This window comes from Lissotriton helveticus, chromosome 11 (genome assembly GCF_964261635.1).
Source record: "Lissotriton helveticus chromosome 11, aLisHel1.1, whole genome shotgun sequence".
Classification (NCBI taxonomy): domain Eukaryota; kingdom Metazoa; phylum Chordata; class Amphibia; order Caudata; family Salamandridae; genus Lissotriton; species Lissotriton helveticus.
Window position 1 is genome coordinate 311,745,188 of NC_136072.1, and position 16,091 is coordinate 311,761,278.

Consider the following 16,091-nt stretch of genomic DNA (forward strand, 5'->3'; position numbering starts at 1 on the left):
CAGAACCGGTTTGGCCGGATTATGCAAGGGGCAGCCTTGTGCGCCCCAAGCAGTGTCTGGTTTCTTTCAAACCTCCCTGCTACAATCCACTATCTCCTGTCTGGGGGGTGGTAACACCTCCCTGCGACAGGAAACCCTTTGTCCAGGCCCCTTTGGCTGAGTTTCGGTCAGCTTCAGGGGGTCAGACTCTTGTCTGTGGCAGAGGCATCCATTTTGTGGATCTAAGGTCCTTTTAGAAATTAACCGCATTTAAGTAAAGTAACAGGTCTTACCCCTCTAGAGGGGTGGAATGCTATCCCCGTCGCCAGAACTGGCGAGGGGATAGTATTCCAAATCGTATGACACCTTACACGACATGTTTTGATAAAGCCAAACCAGAGTTGCTATATAACCGCGAGGATTATTATGCACTTAAGAGTATATGGTATGGCATTATCCTGAAACAGCTTAGGGAGTGGTTCCCGACAGCTGCAGACAGGCTCAGCTCATGCTAGAGCTCCATCTCACATTAAACCACGCACCCTGCCTCCAGGATTGATGAGGCCTTCCATAGGAGTGGCTCACAGGTTAATATGTGTCCAGATATAGGTTTAGATATAGGTATACTATATCTAAGTAAGGGGTGATTACACCACCTTACCCCAGCTGAGTGATCAGCCAGTTGTGTCAATTTAAGAACCAGCCAGGGGTGGCAAAAGATATGCTGCAGCCCCTGGTAGGCCTTGGTGGCCCCTATGCCCTGGGCACCTATAGTGCATTATACAGGGGCTGACAAGGAGTCCATTTCCAATTGTGGCATGTACCTAGGGTACATGGAATCCATTTTACAGAGAGAGCAGATGGCCTGGGGCCCTGATTAGCAGGGAACCAGGTCAACTAAGTCAAAAACCAGCTAAACACAAGGCAAAAAAATCTGGGGTAACCATAGTCAGGTAGCCACCTTCCTACACTGGGACCCTGAATAGCAGGGTCCCAGACCGCCTAAGTCGAAAACCAGCAAAACACCAGGACAAAAGTTGGGGTAACCATATAGTCAGATTCCACCTTCCTACAGTAGCAATCTACTCCGGAACCTATAAAGGATTTCAATTAGTATAGTGAAATATGAAAGAAATTTTAGTGGTGGGTATGTTATTCAGTTATTTAGATAGAGAACGGTAGCAGAGGGATAGAAGAGGGAAAAAAGGTTTGTATTTATATAGTGCTTGCAACCCCTGATGAAGGGTTGAAGCGCTTTTATAGCGAATAGCACGCTACTCTGAAACCCATAAAGGATTAGTGGTGAATTAGTATAGTAAAATATTAAATTTGAGAAGTGGACATGTAAGTCTGTTATTTTGATTGAAAAGGATAGTGTAGGGATAGAAGAGTGAATGATTTATACATTTTTATGATGTCATAGCAGTAGGAGGAGGCTTGGGATGAGTAAAAAGGGATGTGGAGTGGAAGGGTCAAAGGGATGAGCTTTAAAGGCTTGTTTTGGGGGATCAGTATAGTAAAAGAGGTGTCAGAAGATGCTAGGAGGGGAGAGTAGGGGAGAGTCTAGAAAGGTTTTTTGGGGAATCATAGTAGTGGTATGGGGTTTGAGATGAATGAAAGAGTGGATGTAAAGGATAAATTGATAGAGGTGTAGGGTGAGAAATAGGGTAGTACATTGGAAAGAGTAGTAGAAAGAGGTTTGAGATGAGTCAGAAGGTTGAGGTACAAGATACATTGAGGGAGGCATAGTGTGAGAAATAGGGTAGTTCATTGGATATGATAAATTAGAAGAAAGTAATAAATATATAGATCCATGAGTACATGGAAAGTATGTAGATGCATAAAGGAAGGAAGTATAAGTAGATTAAAGATATTGATAGAGGTATAGAGTGAGAAATGAGGTAGTGCATTGAATACTCTTTTTTTAGGAGAAAAGTAATAAACATAAAGATCCAAGTACATGGAAGTTATATAGATGCATGAAGGAAGGAAGTATATGTAGATTAAAGATGTATTAGAGGAACTCTGGTTTTTAAGTGTTGTTGTACTCACACTCTATCACCGAATATTTGTCTTCAGCTGTAGTAAGAGAGTGTGATGCAAAAGCAACCACCCACTCTTTGCCTTCATTGTCACATTGCAAAAGAACAGCCCCTAGACCTTTATTGAAAGCTGTTGGGTTGTACCTCTTTAATTAGTCGTGTCTCTCTTGGCGCCTGTGGAGTGTTGTATGTTTGGAACTCTAGAATGGTTGGGGAGAGAACGGTTGGGACGAGGAGCTGGACGGTTGGGTCTAGCACATCTCCTGTCTTGTTGGCAATAAAAGTATTTCAAATTGCATCTTCTCACTGGCGACAAGTTTCCTGCCAGTAAGACTCCCATGTGTGACTGGCCAGCACCCTGTGTCTTCACTGCAGTGCGCTTTTCCTTTTCCACTCGCCAAGTAAGTGGATTTCAGCGCCTGTAACGCGACTTTGGAGCCACGCTCTTCCTTTAAGGTACTGTGGACCACATTTATAAAAATCACCGTGATTGAATTACATAAGCAAGCTTCGTCTCGTATCGCCTGACCTTGCTCTTCTCTAACGTGCACACGGCCACACGCAACGTAGCGGCCATTTTGTCTCTGCCTGACTTTGCCTGCCCCACTCCAACGAAAAAACACCACTGGGTCTGGGCTCCCAACGGCACAGCTTGCCACAAGCTTATAAAGAACAAAATAGGTGCACGTGCCGCTAACAAATTAACCTGACAACTCTTTGGTCATAACATATGATCCAAACAATATGTTAGTTGGTTTTAATTCCAATTGCTTTATTTATTTTTTGTTTTATGATTTTCTCTTCTATTTGAATATGTGATTTATCAAATTTTTACACGAATTTAAAAAAAAACTTTATATACACAACAAAAAATTACACTTCTTATTATCAAGAACAACTTTCTTATTTACAATAATACATTCAATTTATACATTCGAACCTCAATCATCCTTCAATCATACCAGTACAAACAAAACAAAGATACATCAATGGTTCAATATATGCTGGAATCTAAATATCCACAACAAAAGCCAATATATATTTTAAACAAGAACAATATATATACAATTTGCTGATTCCTATCACTTTTTAATTCTTTGATTTTGGCTTGTTTCTGAAAGTCTACGCGTTTCGAACTCGCATGAATTAGGAGTTCTCATCAGGACCAATATCTGTTATGGAGAACAAGAATGGCTTTTTAGAATTCAAGTTATTGCCTCTCAGCTGCCTATCCCCAAAACTACAAGTCTCCAGAACTACCTCTCACTCAACAGAGTATAACTGGAATGTCCACGACGTCAAACTACAATAAATGCAGGAAACCATAGTCAAAAAACAATCAGATCATATTCTCCAACTCACTATCATATGCGTGTCCACAATCACTTACTTGTTGTCTCATTCAAGCGTCTTAGCTGCCTGACTCTCAGCATTCTAAGAACAGGGGGGGCAAAATGAACAACTCAGTCAGCCGAGTTGTCCTATTCCAATTGACACTGTTTCTCGATGTGTAATCGCTGCAAAACAGCGCTTACCGTAAAGAGCTAGTCAGGCTTGTTGTATCCGTTATCTGGGTGCTCTCTTTTCCCAGTCTGTAAACAAGCGAGGGACTCGGTATTAAAAATTTGTTTCTTAAAAGTTAACGAGTCTGCTTCTAAGATACACGTGCATTTAGGGGCTTTGCTTACTTTAGTCGAACGAGACCTGCTGCGGCGTTATCAGACAGCTTTCCTTGCCCGTGTGGGAATGCTCATCAGTCGCATTTCGCTTCCTGGTCCGCATAGGATCATGGGAAGTGTAGTGCGGTCGCATTACAATCTTCATGCGAAAATTACATGTGTTTGTTGATGCTTTTTATTAAACATTCACAATTTGTTTGTTTTTAAGTTTGTTTCATCTTTCTAACGTGTTAATAAAAATGTGTTAATCAAAAACGGTCGGGTTTGCTGTTTGCTACTCATGCCGCGATCTGTAGCAGTAGTGCATCGCGAATAGTAGTTTCAAAAAATTCTCATGATCTCTTCTTCCCAGTTTCTGTGCTTGTACAGACTCGCCCTCTTGTATAATGTGCTAATGGATGCCATGGCATCTTAGGATTTTGAAATACGGCAGTTTAACTATGCGCAACAGTTGCACATATCATTAATGTGAGTACATGTCTGTGTATTGGGGGTTGATTCGCCTCCTGGATTTTGGATTTTGTGGGGACGGGGGGAAGTCATTCAGTGTAGTTTCATACACGCCTGGGATATGTGGGTCATATTTTACAGATGGCTATGATCAATCTAGTCATAGTTTAAACATTTCGGACAATTCGTTCAGTCCTGATAATGCTGTGTTAAACTTGACTATTAACATCGCTTCTCTTCTTATGAGTTTGGCGTCCAAATCGCCACCTCGTGCATCATTTTCCACCTTTGAAATTACTGTCCATGATATCTCAGACTCCTTATGATTTTTTTCTTTCCAATGGTTTACCAAAGGTGCAGTGGCAACATTGTTTTTTATTCTTGATTTATGTTGCTGTATCCTTAAACGTACCTCTTAGTTGGTTTTACCGATATATAGGAGATTGCACGGGCATATAATTCCATATACCACATATCGGGTTTTACAATTAGAGAAGGCCTCATGTTTCCAATTTGTCTGATTGTGTGTAAAAACTGTTCCTTCCTTTGTTGAGTCACAACATGAACATGTGCCGCACTTATGGTGGCCTTGAACAGGAGGTAAACCTAGCATGGTGCGCAAGTTAGAATTCTTTGCTTGTGGTACAGCTGCTCTCACTAGTTGGTTCGCAATGCTATAGTTTTTTTTAAATGCAAAAAGGGGTTCGTTCTTAAAAGATTGGTCCAAATTTTTTAACAAATGCCAATTTTGTTTGACCACCTTTTTCAAAGTATTTGAATTTGGACAGAATGTGGATACGAATACCAATCTTTCAGTCTCTTTTTTGGGTCTTCTTTCCAGTAGGCACTCCCTCGGTGTCCACCAAGCCCTCTTGAGGGATTTTTTTAGCAATTTTTTGGGGTAACCACGTTGTTGGAGGTTGAATGTGAGATTTTCTGCATGCCTTAAATATTCTTCCTTCTCTTTACAATTGCGCTGAATTCTAAGATATTGGCCATAAGGGAGATTGTCCTTAAGGCTGCGTGGATGATTGCTTCCAAAATGCAAGGCTTTGTTTCGATCCGTTGTTTTTTTGTACAAAGTTGTCACTAGACCACCACTGGAAGGGTAAACCTCAACGTCTAAGACGGCATTTTATCTTTAGAATGTTCCATGCTGAATTTAATTGTGGGCATTCTGTTGTTTATCCACTCATGAAAGTTTTTTAAATTCTCTTCTGAGCCAATCCACACAAAGAAAATATCGTCTTTAAATCGATACCAGTGTGTTATCCATTGTGCAAAGGGGTTGTTATTGTAGACAAAAGTTTCCTCATATTTAGCCATGAACAGCACAGCCAATTCTGGGGCAAAAGGGCATCCCATAGCTACACCTCCTATTTGAAAGAAGAATTCTCCATTAAAATTAAAGTAGTTCCTCTTTAAGGCAAATTCTGCAAGTTTTTTAATGAATGTAGTTGGTACCTTGTGTGGTCTCTCACGCTCTTCCAAATATAATTCAAGGACATTGATTCCTTCGTCCTGGGGTATTTGAGTGTATAAGGACGTGATGTCCATTGTTACCATTAAATAAATGTTTTCATCAAATTCAATTGAGGTGAGTTTATTAATGAAATCAGTTGTGTCATGTATGAAAGATCTAACCTGATGAAGAAAAGGTTTTAGAAAAAAATCAACAAACTTGCTAATTGGTTCCAGTAAGGATCCACAGCCCGATACTATCGGGTGGCCAGGGGGTGTTGTTTCGTTTTTATGTATTTTTGGCAATACATATAATAAAGGGGTTCTTGGGTGTTTGGTTTTCAGAAAATCCATTTCCTTCTTGCCCAGAAACCCTTGTTCGAAACTTTCGTCAATTATGGCAAACAATTCATTCCTAAAGTCAGATGTTGGATCTTTATTAATTTTGCGATAGCAAGTTTCGTCATTTAATTGTCTCCGAACTTCTTGAATGTATAGCTCCTTGTCCAAGATGACATTTGACCCGCCTTTATCAGCCTGTTTTAAAATGACCGAAGTGTCTGCTTTTAAATTGGATAAAGCTGTTGACTCTGCTTTTGATATATTATATTTAATCCATTTCTTCTTGTCTTCCATTTCAGTCACGGCAGATAATAAAGTTCGTTCAAACGTGATCACCTCTTTAGGGACTTTGCTGGTAGGGGGACAAAAGGTTGATTTATTGCGTAATCCTGTTGTTTCTAGTGGAGGCTGGTAGATGTTCTCTGCAAAGAATCATTTTAATCTAACTGTTCTACAAAATTCGATCACTTCTGTCTTGAGTTTGACAAAGTCCGTGTGTTTTGAAGGAACAAAAGTGAGTCCTTTTCTTAGAATTGACTCTTCATCTTTTGTAAGTGTTTTATTGGACAGATTGAATATCGGCGAAGGAATTAGTTCTTGTAGTTTTGCCGTCTTGTCGACATCTCCCATGGTTGGGGATTGTTCCTTGTCTTTCCACGTTGTTTTGTTTGGCCTCTGGCTAAAAAAGGTCCTTGTTGTTGTTGCTGGAATCCTTGATGGTGCTGTTGAAAACCTCCTCGTCTGTTGTAGTTTCCCTGAGGGGTTGAGTTGTCACTTTCACTAGAGCTTCCAGAAGATGATGTATCCGAAAATGTTATTAATTTGTTAAATGATCTTCCCTGGTATTGTTGTAAATGTTTTCTTGATTCCGGTCTCGAGTAGAAATCCGATTGGAGGAACGGATAAACTTTCTCTACTTATCCATCGCACTGGTGTCTTGTTTGTTTTCGTGTAGTAACCTATACCTAACCAAAGAACCCCTCACACCCCCCCATCCAGCCCATGATAGTGACGCCACTTGGACCAAACTCTCCGGAATTTTTGGGGCACCCCCTTGCCTTATAAGTAACCCTCTCGGCTGCCATATATAGATCCAATCCCCTCCTCCACTCATCCAGATCCGGTGATTCCGGCACTCCCCAATGTTTTGCGATGCCCCTTTTTGCTACAACCAATGCAAGGACTAGGAATGTGAGAAGTGGGCGGGTCAGGTCTACCTCATTAGTCATGCCTAGCAGTGCCAGCTTGGGATCCTGCGGGATCGAAACCTCCAAGACCTCCTCTAATTCCTTGAATACCTGTGTCCAGTATGTTTGTATTGTGCCACACGTCCATATAGTATGATAAAAGTCCCCATCACACTGGTGACATCTAAGACACCGTGAGTCTTCTACTTTCCCCATTTTTCTAAGACGTAGTCTATCATAGTAGGTTCTATGGAGTACATTAAATTGAATGAGTCGCAGTCTTGATTTGATTGCCACCTCACGGGGGTGCATCAACACTATTTCCCAATCCAGGTCATCCATCTCTCCCACTTCTGCCTCCCACGTGCTTCTGAGTTTTGCCAAGTCCCCCAACATATGATTAGTTAAGGTTTTATAGGTTAGGGAGACTGCCTTCCCCGGTATCTGCTCTTGGAGGAGCCACCCTTCTAGTGGAGCATATTCTGGGACATCCGTGAGTGTGATGTTTTGGCCTCGCCATGCGTGCCGTAGTTGGATGTATTTGAACTGCTGTGTATTATGTATGCCGAACTCTGATTTAAGTACATGAAAAGATTTGAGCTCCGCTTTGGCTATCACATCTCCTATAGTGGAGATGCCGATGTTGTCCCAACTCTGGAAACCTCGCAGCTTGTTAAGTTCTGCCAGCCGGTGGCAGTGCCACAGCGGCGTCAGCCGTGTGGGCCTCTTATCCCAACCCATGCGCCTTGTGGCCTTTGTCCACGCATTGAGTGTTATAGACGTTGCCGGGAGGAGGAATGCCCTTTTAGCGCCCCCGTAGAGATAACACAATACGTTTTTGGATGCCATTTTTGCTCTCTCCAGGGCGTAGGTCGGATGATCTGCCGGGGCGTGGAACCAATCATTAATGGGCGTCAGGTGTTCTGCCCAGTAGTAGGCCTCTAGGTTAGGGAGCGAGATCCCCCACTGTATTGATGTCTCTGGAGCGTGAAAGAGCCACCCTAGCATGTTTGCCCAGCCAAAGAAAGGATCGCAGGTCTGCATGAATCCTGGTGAAGACCGCCGTAGGTACTGGATAATATTCGTTTTGTAGGGCATAGAGGGATTTGGGTAGAGTGATCATTTTGTACATGGCCGCTCTGCCTAGAAGTGTGAGTGGGAGCTGTCTCCAACGGTCCATATCCGCTACCGCATTCAATATGATCTGTTCCAGGTTTCTTTGGAACGAGAGGGTCGCACTCAGGGTTATATAGATCCCGAGGTATTAGAAACCTTCGGTAGTCGTCATTAGTCTCTCCGGCAATCTTCCCCATCGGTCTCGTCCCCCAGGGTCATAAAGGATAGACTTGTGCCAGTTTATTTTGTGTCCCGCCTGTCTGCCATTGTGTTCTAGTTCCCGGAATAGCTCCGGGATAGTGGTCTCTGGTTTAGTTACATATAGCAAGACATCGTCCGCATACAGTGAGATCTTTTCTTGCGTCGGGTCCGTGTCGTTGCTTGTAAAACCCGAGACGCCCTCGTTTTGTCGGATCCTGGCTGCGAGTACCTCAATAGTGAGTGTGAAGAGGAGGGGGGACAGGGGACAACCCTGTCGGGTGCCTCTCTGGATCTGGAACTCGCGCAACATATGCCCGTTTACCCTTACCTTGGCCCTCGGGGTAGCGTATAGAAGGCGGACCCACTTGTCCAAAACCAAACTTGTGTAGCACTGCAAATAGGAATGGCCAGTGTACCACATCGAATGCCTTCTCGGCATCCAAGGAGAGGAACCAATGTGGTTCGCTCCGCCCCCGTACTTCCTGCAGCCAGTTATGGGTTCTCCTGAGGTTCAATTTAGTCGCCCTATCTGGTAGAAAACCTGATTGGTCTAGGTGTATAAGGCCTGGAATAACCGCTCTCAAGCGGGCCGCCAAGATGGTTGCTAACAGTTTTACCTCCGTGTTGAGTAGGGAGATGGGGCGGTAGGAGGCACAATTCTCTTGTGGCTTGCCCTCCTTGTATATCGGAACAATTGTTGCCATAGCTAGGTCCGGAGGGAGCTCCCCCTCCTGGAAGGCATCAGTAAAGAGGCCTTTAAGATGACGAGTCAAAAGATCCGCCGCGCGCTTAAAGAGCTCGGCTGGGAAGCCATTCGGACCCGGGGTTTTGCCCGGTCTCAGCTTGGCAATGGCGTCCGCAATGTCATCAGTCGTTATGTCCGCCTCCAGCGCCTCCAGGGCCTCGGGGGATAGGACCGGTAGGACCGTCTGATCCATATAGTGTTGAGCTTCCTCACAGGTTACAAGGTCACGCTTTGCATAAAACTGTTCATAATGCGTAGCAAACGCTTCCGCTATCTCGGTGTCGGTATTAACACTAGTCCCGTCGTTGGTATCAATACTGTCTATCCACCTGCCGCTCGCTCCCTCTTACTGAGCCACGCTAAGAGTTTGCCTGACTTGTCACCCACGTCACGGCGGTGGAGGGTGGCGAGGGATTGGGTCTTCGCCTCATTAGTTGCCAAGTCTCTATATTGTCTCTGGGCATCAAGTAACCTCCTAAGGGTCTCGGTGTTTCTATGGATCAGATATTCCTTCTCCCATCCCAGGACAGCCTGTTCTAGGGCGGCAATCTCGGCCTGACGTTTACGTCTTTCCTCTCCCAACCTGCATTTTATCCTTTCTCGTAGTACCGGCTTTAGGGCTTCCCAGAGGGTGACACTCGATTCCACCGTACCCTCATTATCTGCGATATATACCTTAATGTCTGCTCGGATGCCTCTCAGTATGGCTGGATTTTGAAGGTCCCAGGCCGCCAAGCGCCAGGAACCTGTGCCCCTGCCCTGGGTGCGTCCCTACCTCACAAACAGTGGCGAGTGGTCCGATATGCCTCTGGCCTTGTATTCTGCTATATCGTCTACCCTCATGTACTGTCGGGACATGAAGACATAGTCCAGTCGCGAGAACACCCTGTGGGCCCCAGAGTAATATGAGTAGGTTTGCTGTGCCGGGTGTAGCCACCTCCAGATATCCGTAAGTCCTATAGCGGACATCTGACTGAACAGTGTGGTTTGGTGCCCTTCTCTCCCCGCGTCCCCGGATCTGTCGAGGTTTATATTCATAACCTCATTAAAATCACCTCCCACCTCTTGTATAGTGTCCGCTGTGTCTAAAAGGATGTTCGCAAGCGCTGTGACTGTACAGATCTGTGATTTGGGTGGTGCATAGACTGAAATAAGCGTGTACGTGCGTCTATTCCAGGTGCCCTGTACTCCAGCGTATGTCCCCCTGTGGGTCTATCCTGGTGCGTGTGGTGCAGAATGGTGAAGACTTATTAATAATGACTGCTACCCCTCTGGAATCCGATGTGTAGCCCGCATGAGCCAGAACTCTATATCGGCCTCTAGCGATGAAGGCACACGGTGTACCCTTGAGGTGTGTTTCCTGTAATAAGGTGACATCCGGGTCCACCTTTTTGATGTAGGCGTTCACGAGGCCCCTCTTTACCTTACAGCCCAATCCGTTGACATTCCACGTCAGGACGCTTAGTCCCCTAACTCCTAACTGTGGAGTGTCTAAGGCACTTGCCATTGAAAGTTGTGATGGTTGCGTGTGGTTAGACTCTGGCATTTGTACGTAGTGTGGAGGTTCAATGTGCGTTGCTGCGTTAACTCAACTGTTGTCTCCCCCCCCAACTTTTCCCACCCGTTCCCCTACCTGAATGAACTTGATATCCCCCCCTCCCACCCCTCTCTCCACCTCCCTCCCCTTCCAGTCTTATCCTAGCACAGGAAATAACTTTCCGTAAGAGTAGGCCTGTCGCCCACCCACAGATCCCTCCCTTCAAGAACCCAAAGAACAGTAAAACGTGTAAAAAGAAAAGAGGCGTGTCAACTTGCGTGCTTCCCTATGTCGGGCTGCCATTTCCATTCTCCAAATGCTCCATCGCACAACGGGCATGTCAACTTGCGTGCACCTCATCTTCGCGCTGTATGCTCAATGTCTCGAACCACCAGTGTTCATGATTTGGAGTCTTGAGTCTCTGATTCGTGCGCACTATGTTGTCCAGACAAGTCCTGTTCCAACACTCGAATCACCTCAACCAACGGATGAACAGATTGTCCCCCCTCTTCCTCTTCCTCCCCACCAGACGCGCGGCTATCGAGTCCTTCCTCGTCTTTGCCCTCTGAGCGAGCAGTGGATCGTAGAGCGACAAATCTCGAGCCCGCCTCAGCAGCACCTTTCGGGGAGGCCGAACGTCCTTTCCGCGTATTTCCCATACCCCGGCCTCGATAAGGAGTCGCCAGGGTTTGTCGCTTAGACCTCCTGGATTTCAATCTCTAAGCCTTCGGTAATTCCCACTGGGTTGTGTTTCGCATGGACCTGTCTAGCAGATCCTGTCCGACGGTCTCTCTGCTGTTGAGGAGCGGGCGTTCCTCCAGCCAGTGCCAGGCATCCTCTGGGTGTGTGAAGAAGAGTGACTGTTCCTTATATAGCACCTTACGTTTCGCTGGAAAGAGGAGCATGTACGAGATCTTTAAGTCTCTAAGTTTCGCCTTTACGGCATCGAAAGAGCGGCGCTGTTTCTGGACCTCCTGACTGTAGTCCGGGAAGACCATGACGTGCGCGTTTTCTAGACGGATCTCGGCCAGTTTCCTCGCCTCTCGCAGACTTAGGTCTCTGTCAGCGAAGTTAAGGAAACGCGCAATGACCGGTCGCGGTCTTGCCCCCTCCGGTGGTTTTGCTAGTAGGGCCCTATGCGCCCTCTTAATAATGAAGCAAGGTGAAAATTGTACCGCTGGGAAGGTTTCCAGCAGCCAGGAGTGGAGGAACGACACCATATCCGCCTTCTCGATCCCTTCCCTAAATCCCACAAAGCGTAGGTTATTGCGTTGCGCTCTATTTTCGGCGTCGTCAACCTTCCATAGTAGTTGGCGGTGGGATGCCTTGAGCTCCGCCATGTCTTTTTGTAGGGTAGTGATTGAATCCTCGGCCTCGCCCATCCGCGTCTCAGCAGAAGTCACCCTGTCGGATAAGTTTCGGAAGTCCTGCCTCAGGAGTGTCACCTCAGAGCACACCTCGCCTATCTTGACCTCCAGGGCCGCTCGGGATTCCTGGATATCAGCTCGCGAAGCCTGGATGGCCCCCATCAGCAAGTCGGTGTCCAAGCGCGCGCCTGACGCGGCAGGAAGGCCCTCCGCCAGCTGTCTCGGCGCGGCAAAATTGTCCATGGGCCCTTGTTTAGGCACTTTAGGTGGTATATCCTTCTTCCCCATGATTGGCAGGAGTAATGCGTCAAGTGCGCTGGGCAGACGGTAAATCACTCTACCTCCCGGGCGCTAGTCGCGGCCTGGAGGATGGTCCTCCGTATCCGGGGCCCCTCGGGTGTGCTGGGGTCAAAGAGCCGCACCTTGTAGTGGGATCCCGTGGTCTCCTTCGCGTATTTCGTGGTATTCGGGTCACTGGTGAGTGGTGTCAGGTAGGTCTACCAAGCACCCCTTCTCCGATGTTCACTCCCAAGAGTCATGCACCCAGCCCCGGGCCCCTTTCACCGCTCTGGACCACCACTCCGTCGTGGGACTCCGTGGGGTGGGGGGGGGATGGGGGTACAGATTCTCCACCGTCCAGGTTATCTGCAATGATTGGGGTTTCTTATGGCTGAGCCAGGTATTAACAGTATGTGGCAGGTGTACAAGGCGGTGTACAAGGCGGTCTCCGAGGCGGTTGCCAGCGCCTCCGCAGTCACTGGGAGACAAGGTCGTTCGGGCACCCCACCAGGTGGCTGTTCATACGTGGCAGTATGGTCGCAGAGCGCCAGGGCCGCCACAGGGTCTCCGGCCGGGTAAGGGGCCCCTCTAGCCTCGGTTCGCGGCTCCGGCCGCCATCTTAGTGTAACCCCGGGTCTCGCGCAATTCCACCGCGGTTCCACGGGATTTCCTCCACATACCCAGTCTCTGGCCAGGCCGACACCTTCTGTGTCACCGCTCCTCACCTCTTGGGCCCCTCCGGCGCGGCGCCGGTGATCACTTGGCACCTCCCGTCACTTCACGGGCACCGCCGCCGCCATCTTGGTGAAGTGGGTGGATCCTCTCCGGCGCCGCCATCTTGGTGAAGTGGGTGGATCCTCTCCGGAGCTCCTAGTTCCCCACCCGGAGGAGTCCAGGCCTGGCGAACGCTACCCCGATGGTGCTTCCCTCCTCTCCCATTGTGGGGACCTGTCGCCGGATTTGGAAGCCGGGGTTTCAGCCCCTCTGCCGATGTCCGGGCGCCGTGGCTGCCATCTTGCTTTCGGCTGGGCGCGACAAGCAGTATCGGAGCATCCGCGTCTGAGGCGTTACGGGCAGTTAATCCTCACGTTTCTCGCCTCTGGTGTGTCGCGGTGTGTCCCTGATGTGTCCGTATTAATTCGGTGGCATTTGGAGCAGTTATAATGCCGGATATCTAGGCAGCCCGGAGCCCCACGTCCTAGCACGCCATGGTGTTGGCCACGCCCCTCCAGCATGGAACATTCTAAAGATAAAATGCCGTTCTTAGACGTTGAGGTTTACCCTTCCAGTGGTGGTCTAGTGACAACTTTGTACAAAAAACCAACGGATCGAAACAAAGCCTTGCATTTTGGAAGCAATCATCGACGCAGCCTTAAGGACAATCTCCCTTATGGCCAATATCTTAGAATTCAGCGCAATTGTAAAGAGAAGGAAGAATATTTAAGGCATGCAGAAAATCTCACATTCAACCTCCAACAACGTGGTTACCCAAAAACATTGCTAAAAAAATCCCTCAAGAGGGCTTGGTGGACACCGAGGGAGTGCCTACTGGAAAGAAGACCCAAAAAAGAGACTGAAAGATTGGTATTCGTATCCACATTCTGTCCAAATTCAAATACTTTGAAAAAGGTGGCCAAACAAAATTGGCATTTGTTAAAAAATTTGGACCAATCTTTTAAGAACGAACCCCTTTTTGCATTTAAAAAAAACTATAGCATTGCGAACCAACTAGTGAGAGCAGCTGTACCACAAGCAAAGAATTCTAACTTGCGCACCATGCTAGGTTTACCTCCTGTTCAAGGCCACCATAAGTGCGGCACATGTTCATGTTGTGACTCAACAAAGGAAGGAACAGTTTTTACACACAATCAGACAAATTGGAAACATGAGGCCTTCTCTAATTGTAAAACCCGATATGTGGTATATGGAATTATATGCCCGTGCAATCTCCTATATATCGGTAAAACCAACCAAGAGGTACGTTTAAGGATACAGCAACATAAATCAAGAATAAAAAACAATGTTGCCACTGCACCTTTGGTAAACCATTGGAAAGAAAAAAATCATAAGGAGTCTGAGATATCATGGACAGTAATTTCAAAGGTGGAAAATGATGCACGAGGTGGCGATTTGGACGCCAAACTCATAAGAAGAGAAGCCATGTTAATAGTCAAGTTGAACACAGCATTATCAGGACTGAACGAATTGTCCGAAATGTTTAAACTATGACTAGATTGATCATAGCCATCTGTAAAATATGACCCACATATCCCAGGCGTGTATGAAACTACACTGAATGACTTCCCCCCGTTCCCACAAAATCCAAAATCCAGGAGGCGAATCAACCACCAATACACAGACATGTACTCACATTAATGATATGTGCAACTGTTGCGCATAGTTAAACCGCCGTATTTCTAAATCCTAAGATGCCATGGCATCCATTAGCACATTATACAAGAGGGCGAGTCTGTACAAGCACAGAAACTGGGAAGAAGAGATCATGAGAATTTTTTGAAACTACTATTCGCGATGCACTACTGCTACAGATCGCGGCATGAGTAGCAAACAGCAAACCCGACCGTTTTTGATCAACACATTTTTATTAACACGTTAGAAAGATGCAACAAACTTAAAAAACAAACAAATTGTGAATGTTTAATAAAAAGCATCAACAAACACATGCAATTTTCGCATAAAGATCGTAATGCGACCGCACTACACTTCCCATGATCCTATGCGGACCAGGAAGCGAATGCGACTGATGAGCATTCCCACACGGGCAAGGAAAGCTGTCTGATAACGCCGCAGCGGGTCTCGTCCGACTAAAGTAAGCAAAGCCCCTAAATGCACGCGTATCTTAGAAGCAGACTCGTTAACTTTTAAGAAAACAAATTTTTATTACCGAGTCCCTCGCTTGTTTACAGACTGGGAAACGAGAGCACCCAGATAACGGATACAACGAGCCTGACTACCTCTTTAAGGTAAGCGCTGGTTTGCAGCGATTACACATCGAGAAACAGTGTCAATTGGAATATGACAACTTGGCTGACTGAGTTGTTCTTTTTGCCCCCCCTGTTCTTAGAATGCTGAGAGTCAGGCAGCTAAGACGCTTGAATGAGACAACAAGTAAGTGATTATGGACACGCATATGATAGTGAGTTGGAGAATATGATCTGATTGTTTTTTGACTATGGTTTCCTGCATTCATTGTAGTTTGACGTCGTGGACATTCCAGTTATACTCTGTTGAGTGAGAGGTAGGTCTGGAGACTTGTAGTTTTGGGGATAGGCAGCTGAGAGGCAATAACTTGAATTCTAAAAAGCCATTCTTGTTCTCCATTACAGATATTGGTCCTGATGAGAACTCCTAATTCATGCGAGTTCGAAACGCGTAGTCTTTCAGAAACAAGCCAAAATCAAAGAATTAAAAAGTGATAGGAATCAGCAAATTGTTTTTTTTTTTTTGTCAAACCTTTTTTATTGCAGAACCAAAGGTATCACAACTTAATCAGGTATCATGTCATCAGCGTGGGACCCCCATCTCCTTGTGTGTACATCCATTTTTCGAACACAGCCATTCAGCCCACATCCCGGAGGCCGGGCGGCAATACGCATAATCAGGAAAAACGGTTCATTCAACATTTGCTGTGTGCGACATATGAAGAGGTCCGCTGTCTGCATTTGAGTTGTTAACCCCCCCCCCC